Source organism: Diadema antillarum, unplaced genomic scaffold, assembly GCF_040938485.1.
Source record: "Diadema antillarum isolate AM-2024a unplaced genomic scaffold, OU_Dant_1.0 seq00000923_RagTag, whole genome shotgun sequence".
NCBI classification, from domain to species: Eukaryota; Metazoa; Echinodermata; class Echinoidea; order Diadematoida; family Diadematidae; genus Diadema; species Diadema antillarum.
The window spans coordinates 179,828-192,500 of NW_027271774.1; the positions used below are offsets into that span (position 1 = coordinate 179,828).

At 39.9% G+C, this 12,673-nt stretch overlaps 1 non-coding gene across 1 annotated transcript; it reads right to left on the reverse strand.

The window, feature by feature from the left end:
* Positions 1-5,442: 5,442 nt before the first annotated feature.
* Trnas-gga (transfer RNA serine (anticodon GGA)) lies at positions 5,443-5,515 on the reverse strand. The gene has a single exon. It is a non-coding gene; the product is annotated as a tRNA-Ser (tRNA).
* Between the last annotated feature and the right edge of the window lie 7,158 nt (positions 5,516-12,673).

Here is a 12,673-nt window from a genome sequence, read left to right on the forward strand (position 1 = left end):
CAATCAATCAATCAATCAATCAATCAATCAATCAATCAATCAATCAATCAATCAATCATTCTATCCACCTACCTTTTAAGTCTCGTTATCTATGTGAATTTTCTGGTTATATTCATCTCTAATGTGAGTTACTGTCACTTTTGCTATAGATCTCCCTTTCCTTCCAGCCCTCCCATTCTCTCTTACTTTCTCTCCCCCCCCCTTCCCCCTCCCCCCCCCCCCGGCCTTTAGAAAACATCCAATACTTCAACTATTCATCGATATCTTGTGCTTTTCTCATTCAAAAAGTGAAAATGACGCGCGTTATTAGTAAATATTGCAGTATTTCATATGCTTCACGTAGATATCTGAGACTTTCCTTTTCATATAGTGGTTGGGTTTTTCTGCTTTTATATCAAGAAATCAAGAAGGGAGAAAGCTTGGAGACGGGGGGGGGGGGGGTAGGGGGTTAAAAGAGCTCTGTTTCTTGTCGCTTTGTTGATTCCAAATCTAGTACGAATTGGATTGATACCTAATACGAGAGGGTGAAATGTCGAGCATTAAATAGACGCGCATGCAAAAGCGTGCAACTCCCTTGTTAAGGCGAATACAGAAGCAAAGAGGATGCTTAATGGGTATAGAGATGGATAAGAGGGAAATATGGATAGTTATGATGGTGTAGGGAGGGGCAAAGGGGGAGGGTGGGGGAGAAGGGAGATACAAACTAGATCACTCGCACGCGAACTGCCCGATGGGCGGCCTCCAAAAAATTAAAACCCTGGATGCGGAGGCTGAAGAAGCGAGTTGGCCGGCCTGGCTGGCGTCCGAGCGTCAGTGAGGCCGGTCCTTCTGCTTTGGGCCCCGTCAACTGTAATTGACAGGTAACATTTATTTGCCGGGGAAAACATAATAAATAATAAAAAGAGAGCCCTACGACTAGGTCCGATGTGTCGGAGATAATTCCAAGAGTGGGTCAAGTCGAGAGTTCATAGTGGAGCGTATATACGAGAGCTAAGTAAAGAGGGGTATACAAGGGGGAGGAGGGGTGTAGAAGGGGGTGGGGATGGGTAACATGCAAGAGGTCTTTGCAGGCCCGTACCTGCAGGAACGTTGGGTGGGTCAACAGAAAGGGACGGGGATATAGGACACAAGATGGGGACTACGATGCCAGAACCGCATCCGGGTGATGTTCGTTATTCCGAAGGTTCGTATGGCATGAGGTCCGTTGCTCAGAAGGTTCTTTAATCCGAAAATGAAATACAAGGTTTCTTAATCCAAAAATATAAAGATGGTGCATACTGTCGAACCTTCGGAATTGTGAACCGTATTTTGTTGTCGAATTATACGAATCTTCAAAAAAACGAGCCTTTCTTCAGGTGTGGTGAATGGCATCCCTGTATTTTGCAAAAATACATCAATCACAATGCAAGCATCGGTGAATCTTATCATAATAAAGCACATAAAATATAGCCATCATGCACAAACAAACAAATTGAAGAGCATTCGAACATGTTCTTATTTTAATCCTCATCTTCGTTAAGGTCTTTATTATAAAAAAAAAAGAGAAAACAAGATCAACGTTGAGTGTCAGAGGTTTCACACCATACCTAAACAACTTAGGCCTCCTCTTCCTGGTCTTTACCCCTCCATGGATAGAGGAAAGCAGAGTTGAGGACGAGGATGAGGGTGAGCTTGCTAGCTAATGGGCAACTCAATCCGTCGCCACATTTGCCAAAATCAAGAAGGCATTCGCCGCTAATCACTCGCGACAGGGTTCCCCCACGGATGTCCAGACTGTTTTTTGAGTCTGTGTATGATTGTAGGTTGGTAGGTATGCGTTGAGACATGCTGACATCTATTAACACACATCCTAAGCATCATTATAATTACATTGCCAGAGGAGAAAAAAAACAAGACAGAGAAAAACAGAGAATGAGAAACATAGAAATAGATAGATAGATAGATAGATAGATAGATAGATAGATAGAGATGGATAAAGATAGAGAGAGAAAAAAAGAGGAAGGGGCGAAATGGTATAGGTTAATGGGTAACGCCATATTGTTGATCATGTTTAATGTCACCACGCTTTACTGTAAGTGAGTTGTTGGGCACATGTGACGTCGGCGGTTGAGAGGATGACGATCGGGATCAGCTGAAATATCATATCTCACCATGACTAAAAGGTGAAAGAACTGAGTGAGTGAGAGAGGCATGTGTGCACAAAAGAGAATCATGGGCTTACCCATGGCATGATAATGAGAATGGTGATGATGACGACAGGAATTACGAGAAGGATGATAATGATGGTGCTGCTGATGATGGTGATGGTGCTGATGATGATGGTGATGGTGATGGTAGTGGTGATGATGATGATGGTGTTGCTGATGATGGTGATGATGATGTGATGATGGTGATGATGATGATGGTGATGATCGTGTTGCTGATGATGGTGATGATGGTGAAGATGATGATGAGGAGGAGGAGGAGGAGGATAATGATGATGATGATGATGATGGTAATGATGGTGGTGATGATGATGATGATGGTGATGATGATGGTAATGATGGTGATGTGATGACGATGGTGATAATGATGGTGGTGGTGATGATGATAATGATGGTGGTGGTGATGATGATGATGATGAAGATGATGATTATAATGATGATGATGATGATAATGACAATGGTGGTGATGGTGATGATGAAGATGATGATGATGATGACGGTGATGATGATGGTCATGTCAATAACTTAAATACTGATAATGACAATGGTATTAATGGTAATGACACCGACGCCATTATTGCTTTCTTTTCTCCACAATTACTGCTGCAAGTAACAATAATGGCATTGATGAATGCTAAAAACAAAGATGATGAAGATGACGATTAGGATAACAAAAATAATGACAATGCTACAAAATAAAGCAAAAAATGTATAATTTTGATAATGATGATCAGAATGACGACCATAATGATGACATTGATAATTATAATAAATTGAAATGATAATAATGATAATAATAATAATGATGATAACGAAAATAATAATAATAATAATAATAATAATAATAATAATAATAATAATAATAATAATACAATAATAATTGATAATAATGATAATGATGATAATGGAAATAATAATAATAATAATAATAATAATAATAATGATAATGATAATGATGATAATGAAAATAATAATAACAACAATAATAATGATGATTATAATAATGATGATGATAATAATAATAGGCTTATTTACTTAGGTTAGCTTCTGTTTCCCAGAAGGCCTTGGTATTGAGACAAAAATGAAAGATAACAATGGTAATATGACTAGTCTGATATGTATTTTGGAAAGAGATGTTAACTTCGAAACATCAAGGAGGTACTATAAGTACCTCCTGGATCACACTAAGCCATTCTACCCCCGACAATCTCAAACGGGCTCCCACCGCACCTTTCGGCTGTCTGTTACTCTCTGCCGCTTCAAATCCCAATGTAGTGATAATGTGATGGATGTGATTATACCGTAATCCGATCCTACCACGCCCGGCTATTAATTCTAAGCCGACAATTGCTACGGAATGTTGTCTGTTACCACTTTTCAGATGATCTCTCTCTTACTAGTATTTCTATCCGAATTCCCCCCCCCCCCCCCCAAATCTCTCGTCGCAAGAACCTTCTCTTCTTTTGTTTTTGTTTTGCAAGGCGAACAATTCTGGAAGAGCCAAGAATGTTTACAAAGAGTGTATGAAGAACAGCTTTTCACAGAAAAACTAAGAGAAAATAATTCGCGATGACGGAATGGGATTAAGTACTACCCTGGAAAGAGACGACAAACAACGAACTATGTCATTTCTTTTTAAACGTCGACGTGTTATAGCCGCAAGGAATTATATATACGATATATGGCATAAAAGAAAGGAATGATGAAGCGATTGAAAACACATTTTCCGAATGTTCCGTCCCCATAGAGATAAACATGGATTTGTAGTCGCCTGCATCAAACATCGGCATCGATTAAAACCAAATGGGATGATGTGGCGGGAATTCTCTCTTCTAGCCGCCTGTCTGGGACAAACTCTTCACCTTTTTCTCCTTTCATCCAAGTCGTGAATGCCTGGAAAGAATATGAGCCAAGAGAATACTTACAATTCCTGCGTCTCGTTATTGTTATGATCAAGTCAGATATTATTGATGGGAAGATGTCAGTTGAGCAAAAACATTACCCATCCAGTTCTCCCATCAATGTTTTCCCCCAAAATGGATCATTATTAATATTAAAGTTTACCTATAAGTGCTGACTTTGCGGTCACTCTTTAAACTGTATTTTTCCTGCATGCAATTTATATTTATTATCATATTACGAGCCTAGCAGCATTTTGAAGACGTGTTAGGACCACGCTTATGTATATCATCGCGTATATATTTGTGATGTCTCGTACTCTGCCTCCACAGAAGCCTAGACCACCAGGTCTTAATGCTCTAAATGTCAGCGCTAACCCATGGCTCATCACCTGCCTGTGACGTCCCCACGATTGGCAAACTACAAACAGCAATGCATTTCGATATTAAATCCTCTGTAAGTAATACTTCTCCCCCAGTTTCATTTGCAGAAGATTCTGCAGTCGGCGCACTTTTTCTCTTTTCACGCTATACACGGTGAGCCAATGCAAATCCTCGTCAATTAGCGCGCATTAGGACGCTCTATGGTGGCTTGTTAGCGAAAAATCATCGAATTAACGCTCCACGATTTCTGTCCCAGCCTCGTGCCCTATACCGGCAGCTGGATCTGCGCGGCCCGCTAGGCCAAGTTTAGGCGCGCAAATCGAGTTATCAAACACTCGTTTCTGCCAAGACAGGGACTGCGAAACAACATCTGTCGATTAAATTCTATGTAAGATCGCCCCGAGTCCAGAGAGAGAAGATCGTGATCTCACCTCATAGTTGAGGAAAATGTCAAGGTTCAAGGGAAAGTTCACAGTAATGGTCCATGTTGCTGCATGCGCATCGATGCAAAGTGCTATAGAATGAAATGGAAAGATACACCGAGGCAAAAACAAAAATGCTTTTGGTTTCATTTGACCACCCTGGGCTAACTTTTTCGTAGGTGTTTGAATCGTAGTGCTAAATTATTCAGTATTAAGTAAGTCAAATAAATTTTGAAATTGTATAAGGACAAATTAGACATTAATATTGGACTGAAATGATATTAGTTTGAACTTCATATATTATCTCTTTATCGATTGTTTGTTTGCATTTTCATTGTGTCTACTTTCCATTTTACCAAGCTACTGTCTTGAAGATTTCGAGACTCTTTCAATTCTCAGGCTTAAACCAAAACCTAAATTTTGATAGAACATTGATCCTTGGCAACTGATTGACAAAGTGCCCTACATCGACGTAAATAAGCACTGAATTGATCAGTGTTAAGTAGTGGCCATGATAAAATATCATGGGCGTACATACTCGAGCAGGATTCGAACCTACGACCTCCTGATCTCCGGACAGGCGTCATCTCCACTAGACCACCGAGCTTCCGCCCGACAGCAAGTTTTGGTTCTAATCCTTATAGCATGCAGCGGGTACTGCGTAATAATTCGAATTCAGTACTCTCCTGTCCGAAGATCAAGAGGTCATGTATGTTCGATTCTGCTCGAGTATGTACGCTCGTGATTTTTTATCATGGCTTGTACCCCCTGCATGCTGTTATCGTCGCAATGTTTCACGACTCATTTTCCTTTCCTTTTTGCGGGTCTCCAGCATCTTTTGAGACCAAATTTGTGACGCCCAGGTCCACAGTTCTGGCCGACATGTTGCGTGGTGTGTGTGTGTGTGTGTGTGGGGGGGGGGGGGGGGGCACAATTATCATTCTCTTATAGCGTCAGTATAATCGTCCACCTACCAAATAGCCCGGCCTAGTTAAGGTTCCAGGCCTTGAGGATACGAAGACCATAGAGAATATTGTACCCACATCCTTAACAAAAAAACAAAAAAAAAAATGCATATTATTATACATAAAACAAAGTAAAACACTAGATTTGGATCATGATTCGGATCACCACCCGAAACCTATGCCTTTTATCACAGCGACCCCTATCCCGAAAATTAAACAATAATTATTGGCCATACACAAACAAAACGAACCACGGCGAGAATAAACCTACTTGGCGGAACTAACAAGGTGCAATAAACAAAATCAATTGAAAACAAGCTTTAGTCTGCTTCACACAGCGCCTTACTCACCTCTGAACGTCATGGTAGAGTTGGTCTACTGGTCCGACTGTCGGTTAATCTTGATAAAGATGAATTAAGTCAAAATAAATACACTTTAGATAAGACAAAGGCCCCTCCCCCCCCCCCCAACATTTATACACAAGCATTAGAAAAACGAAATACAGCAAATAGTTTCCTGCCCCTATCGATGGCGATGTATTAACGTAATTAACGCCCGGTCAATAGGTACCCGTTTTGGTCTTGTTCCTGTATTACTGGTAAGCGTGGTTTCGCGTGTTTGGCGATAGTTCAGTCACGAGTAGAACTTCCCCCCGTAGTGTGTTGTCGTTTGAAGCATGACACGTCATACGTGAGAGATCGTCGGGTTACAAATTGAATGAAAAATGAAAAACACGAAATGAAAAGAATCAAATGTTGGGTTCAAACCTACCCCTGGGGGGATTCAAGCTTTGTGCAAATTACATTGATCGTCGCACGACTCCTTTGTTACGAGGGTGATGCGGTTGACAAATGAGAGATTATTCTTTAACATTTCATTCTTATTTTTTTTTTCCAAACATTATGGTCTGTCGAGCAATTTGGCAACCCGCGCAACTCATTCATGCCCGCAATCCACGTGAGGTTGGGTTCAGCAGCGGGTGGTCTACCTGCGTTTTGCTCCACGGGACACAGCAGCATAATAATTATGTCCCCGAAGTGCCATTGTGTGTGTCAACAAAAACGATGGTATATAGTTGATATTCAAATACTCCACGAACATTTATGATTCACTGTTTTTTTTTATTTTGATTCTTTCTTTTATCCCCTTTTCATGTAGTTTAATTTGTTTTTACTGATAGGAGCTCAAGGTGGGGACAAGTTTAGTCATGCCTTAACCCCGGGTGGTTATTGACAAATCGCAAATCTCTTTCCACATGCATCGAGGTGATTTCTAATAAAGCGGGTGTTTGTTTTTTTTTAACGCTGATTCTTTTCAGCCGTTTAACAGGAATCAGAACGTAATTGTACTTCTTTTTTTTCATTCCACATTGAATTTGCTACACTAGACAGAAAAGAACACACACACACACAAGTATAGACATACATGCATACATATGATATCTATACACCCGTGAATATAAATACATTATATTATGTAAATATTTGCATATATACATACATGCATACATGCATACATACATACATACATACATACATACATACATACATACATACATAAAATGTGCGTGTGTATGTGTGTGTATATGTATAGGTTTATATGCATCAGCGGTGGTATGTCACCGTGGTATAAACTTATTTCATAGCGTCATCCGAGTCTTGCAATGATTGTAAAGTTCTGTGATTGCGACATTGTCTAATTTAGTTGGCTTGGGGATATACCATGTATTAATGTAAGGGCTGGGCCGACTCGGATATATTCGGAAATCACCGAACCGAATTGTGTGTATTTTTATCACTGATCTCTATGCAAGAACACACAGACGGCCGAACAACATCGACTAGAGTCGAGCGTTACCGATGAGCAGATTATACACTCCGATGCACATTCTCGCTTTAGGGCAATACAGCAGTCTTGCGCGCTAGTCATGGTTTTCGAATAGACCCCAAATGACAGTGGATGAAGATGAGTTCAATCGGGCTATTACCTAGTTTCACTACGTTACCGGGCTTTTAAAGTCACTGTGGTAATTTATTAATTGCCTATTTGTAGGTTGGTTTATTTTCCACCCTCGATGGGTGGTCAATGAGGCCAGATAGCTTCAGAAAGCGGATGGTTTGTCTAATGATATGGAATTCATCTTCTCAAATTTAATGTGAACTGGTTCCGTTATGTTTCGATAGAAGAAGTTTAGAGATGTATCCTGAAGACGCTTTTCGGATGTTTATAGAGCAATTAACTGTCCATGAAAATTTGCGATTCTCTACAACCCTCCCTTCCTCTCTGCACGCGCTCGAGCTCCTTCCCTCATCTTCCAACCCCTCCCTTCCTCTCCCTCGTTCCCCTCACCCTCCCCCTTCTCCTCCACTTCCATCTACCCCTCCACGGCTTCCGTCGTCTTACGCGGGGAATGTTTATTGCTCTTGTAAACCGTTTTGGCCCACGCCGCCACGAGCATACGTCGGAGGGGTCATGTTTATGTCACGACTTTCATATCCGCCAACAGTTTATAATCTCTGGATGGATCGATGTGTAGGTGCTATTTGTCAATTCATATAGGTCAGAGGTCTGGCCCCTCACGTACAAACATTAAATGTTCAGGGCTACTTCTTTAAAGGTAGATATATTCAACATCCAATACAGTGCACTCCCGTTATGACGAATACGGTTATAACGAAATTCCTGTTATAACGAAGTAAAAATTCAGGCCGCAATATTATCCGCTCTATGTATTTCTATTGTTTATTTGTTCGGTTATAAGAAAAATTTCGATATAACGAAAGAAAACTGCTGGTCCCGAGGACTTCGTAATAACCGGAGTCCACTGTATGTCAAAATGAAAATATCATCTTAAGGTTCGGAATGTTTATCATATGGGGACACATAAGAAGCTGTGGTGTAAATAGAATATTGCAACATTTTCCCAATAGCATACAACTGAACACACAACCACATTCAGAGAAGTATGTGCATCATATATTTCTGTCTGTTTTTTGTCGAATGGATGGAGTAAAATATATACGTATATTTGTCTTTGAATCTTGTGTCGCTGTTTTCATGCAAATTTTTTTTTAATGTATACCACAAACGCAAGTGTTAATGGAACAATCGGATATATGAATTTTGACGTAATAAGACGTAATTTGGGTGTACGAATGCCGCAAAGCAAACTAAAATGAATACTGCTCTCCACAAAATAGAGTTAATCTCTCAAGTACTAAAAAGCCTTTTCTCCAATGAGCATACATCACCCCAAAACTTGGATGAAGTTTATGTTTCTGTGTTTTTTCTCCCCTCCTCTTCCCCATCTCCCCTTCTCTTGCCCCCTCTCTCTTACTTGACACCTCCTTGCACTGTCAGTTGAAAAAAAAAAGAGGGTGAATTTTAGTCACCCTGGATCTGTGGCTTTTCACTTGGAAAGCAATACATCCTCCTCGGAACGTGTCCCCCAGCCACTTCATCATCGTCAGAGATTTGTGATGACCGTAACCCGACGAGGCAATGTCTCGATCGACAAACATTTGTCTTCCAATCTCGCCATCTCATCCATTGTGCCGGCATTAATCGTGATGATCGAGCGCGGGATGGGTTAAACAGACCAACACCTATGATTGTATATCCTTCTCGACTCGCGCGCGCGTTCACGTATACATGAAGTGAAGGAGTGGGGGGGGGGGGGGGGGGAAGGGCGGTTCATATCATCATTCTACGGCAGCTTCTGTGATGGAAAGATTTGGCCGCTGTCGGGTGGGGGGGGGGGGGGGGGGGGGGAGTTGCGAGGGTTAGGGTTGAGTCTTGCTGGTCGACGGCAGGGGCGAGCGAAGAGAGGCCGACTAATGAGCAGGATGCATTTGTTGTGGCTTTTCGTACTTACACATTCGTTTTCTCCGCGTTCTGCAACGGAATTTCCATCGGAAGAAAAGTTTTAAGGTATTCAAAATACCATTTCCTGCATGTGCAGATACTGTGTGTGCACAGGAAATGAACAGATGAAGAAGGAGAAGAAGAAAAGGAAGAGAAGAAGAAGGAGAAGAAAAAGGAAAGAGAGAAAGAAAGAAAGGAGAAGAAGATTAAATCTCTATAAAGTATACTTGTTGGTTATTTCTTTGCAGATCGAAATGGTCTATATTGAACAGAATCAACAACAACTCTGTGGCTTTCAGACGCCACTTACGTCAGGTCTTTGCCAATGATGCATACTTCATTAGGTTACTACGGCTATCTACTGAAGATATGAAGAGTTTTATCGCAAAACGGGTAAAGTTTCATTTTAAACATTTTACGATAATCCGTCATCAGATAATGCAAATAAAACCTTTCCAGTGATGCCTTCACTTGTACAGAGTAAGGAGTATTTCTTGAAGTTATATGATGAAAAATATTCCATGTTTTCTTATTATTCTTTAGCACCTTTAATATCTCAAATTGACAAGAATGGAGATAAGTCGTTTTGCAATCAACTCTTCATATGAGCGTACACCTTCACCAATCTCTCACCTCTGCCCCGAAAATGAATGAAATTAGCATAATTAACTCTTGAAATGATTGTAGAGTGATCGAAGATCCATAGGTCATGGCTAAAATGCAGGGATCATCATCGATCAAATTGTCTTTAAATATCAATCATGATCCAGCACGACTGTCAATTGCCAAAAATCATTCGTTTACTGCAGTTATATCTGTCACGTTATTCGGTCTTAGCCTTATTTATGTTTCAGGGACTTCTAAGCTTTTAAGTAGACGAGATATTTCTTCACCTTCTGGACGTTTGTAGGTCCAGGTAGGTGAGAAGACGAGTTGTGACTCCTGGCTCGAGTCTTCTTATTCTCTCGGACTCCGACTCGGGGATTAATCGAGAGCACACGATCTGACCTCACACCTTCTCCCCTTTTCGGACCTGAGAAGTTAAGACGGCAAGATCTCGGATTTTGCCTTTTCGATGGCACTGAAAAGTTTCCATAGCTTATCGCCAGGTCCTTCTAACTAGGTGCGCCTTCGTTAAGTTCATCTGGGGTCCATTCTGTTTGTTGTAGCCTTGCTCACAGTCGTCAAGGTAATATCCAAGATCCATGCATGGTGCGTTTAAGGGCACAAAACAAAGCAAAGATTCGATCTATAAATGGTGATTATGAAATCAATGTTGATTGAGCAAGACTATTTTTTTTTTTTGGGTGGGGGGGCAAAAACTTTACTTGTCCTGCTTTTTTCACAAACTGAAGGTTTTTTTAACACTGTCAAATTAAAGACATGACAAAACAAACAAACTGCATAAACATCAAAATTATATGCAAATTTGCGTATTATATTTGTGTGCATTTACGTTTTAAAAATTCCTGAAATGAATATGTTTTAAGCGTATTATTTTTCCAGTTGTATCAGAAGCGAATAAAATGTATCAATGAAGAGAAAGGAGAAAAAAAATGGAAGAAAGAGGAGAAGAAAAGAGGGAATGACAAGAAGCGGAGAAGAAGAAAAAGGAGAAGAGTAGGAAAGGAAGGAAAGAAATACGGAGGAATGAGAGAAGACGGAAGCAGTGCGTGAGCTGACGGGGCCTTCCGTAAATGAGCGGTTAATGAGCACTGAGCCAACGGTAGTAATGCGATTAGCGGAGGGAATTATCCCGCCACGCGCACAACTCCCAATGGTGCCACCATCTCGAAGAGCAAACGTGCCCGCCACGCAACTCGTCCACGCTACTGATGGGAGGTCGGCATCAGATGTACGATGTACTTTTCTCTACCTCTAAGTGTTTTTCTTTTCTCATAGAGCTGACTCAAGGACGCGTGGTAGTAGTGTTAAAGAAGAGAAAGGGAAATTGAGTACAGCCTAAAGATAATTTTGTAGATAGATAGAGAGATAGATAGATAGATAGATAGATAGATAGATTGATAGATAGATAGATAGATAGATAGAGAGAGAGATAGTAAGATATATAAATAAATAGATTGATAGATGGATAGATAGATAGATAGATAGATTGATTGATAGATGGATAGATGGATGGATAGATAGATAGATAGATTGATAGATAGATAGATGAATAGATAGATAGATAAATAGATAGTTAGTAAGATAGATAGATAGATAGATAGATAGATGAATAGATTGATAGATAAATAGATGGCTAGATAGATAGATAGATAAATAGATAGAAAAAATAGATAGATAAACAAATAGAGAGATAGTGAGATAGATAGATAGATAGATTGATAGATGGATGGATAGATAGATTGATTGATTGATGGATAGATAGATAGATGGATGGATGGATAGATAAATAAATAGATAGATAGTCATAAATGTTCCTACGAGACTTCCAAGGTAAATATTATGAATACATGTATAACCAACCGTCATATCACCATTATTCAGCAAATATCCCTGTCTGTTCCATCGAAAGGACGAGAGACGTGGCTCTTTTTTTCTTTCGTTTCAGTTTGTTTATCTCATCTCTTCAGTAGTACAAATGACATTATTACGGCAAAATCGACCATGTTTACCATGTTCACATCAAAACATAAACAAGATTGATCAAAAGAAATATATATCATTACTTGTATTATATACGTATACATGTGGGCCTACATAATATTTCATCGTATCTTTAAGGTGTACAGGTAGAGGAGACCGTTATCGATATAAGCAATTTCACTTGACTCAGATTAGGACCTCTGCGGACCTATGTCCTTTTTTTTTGTATGTGTTTGACTTTATTTATTCATTTATTTATTTATTCATTTATTCATTTATTCATTTATTTATTTACTTATTTACTTACTTACTTACTTACTTACTTATTT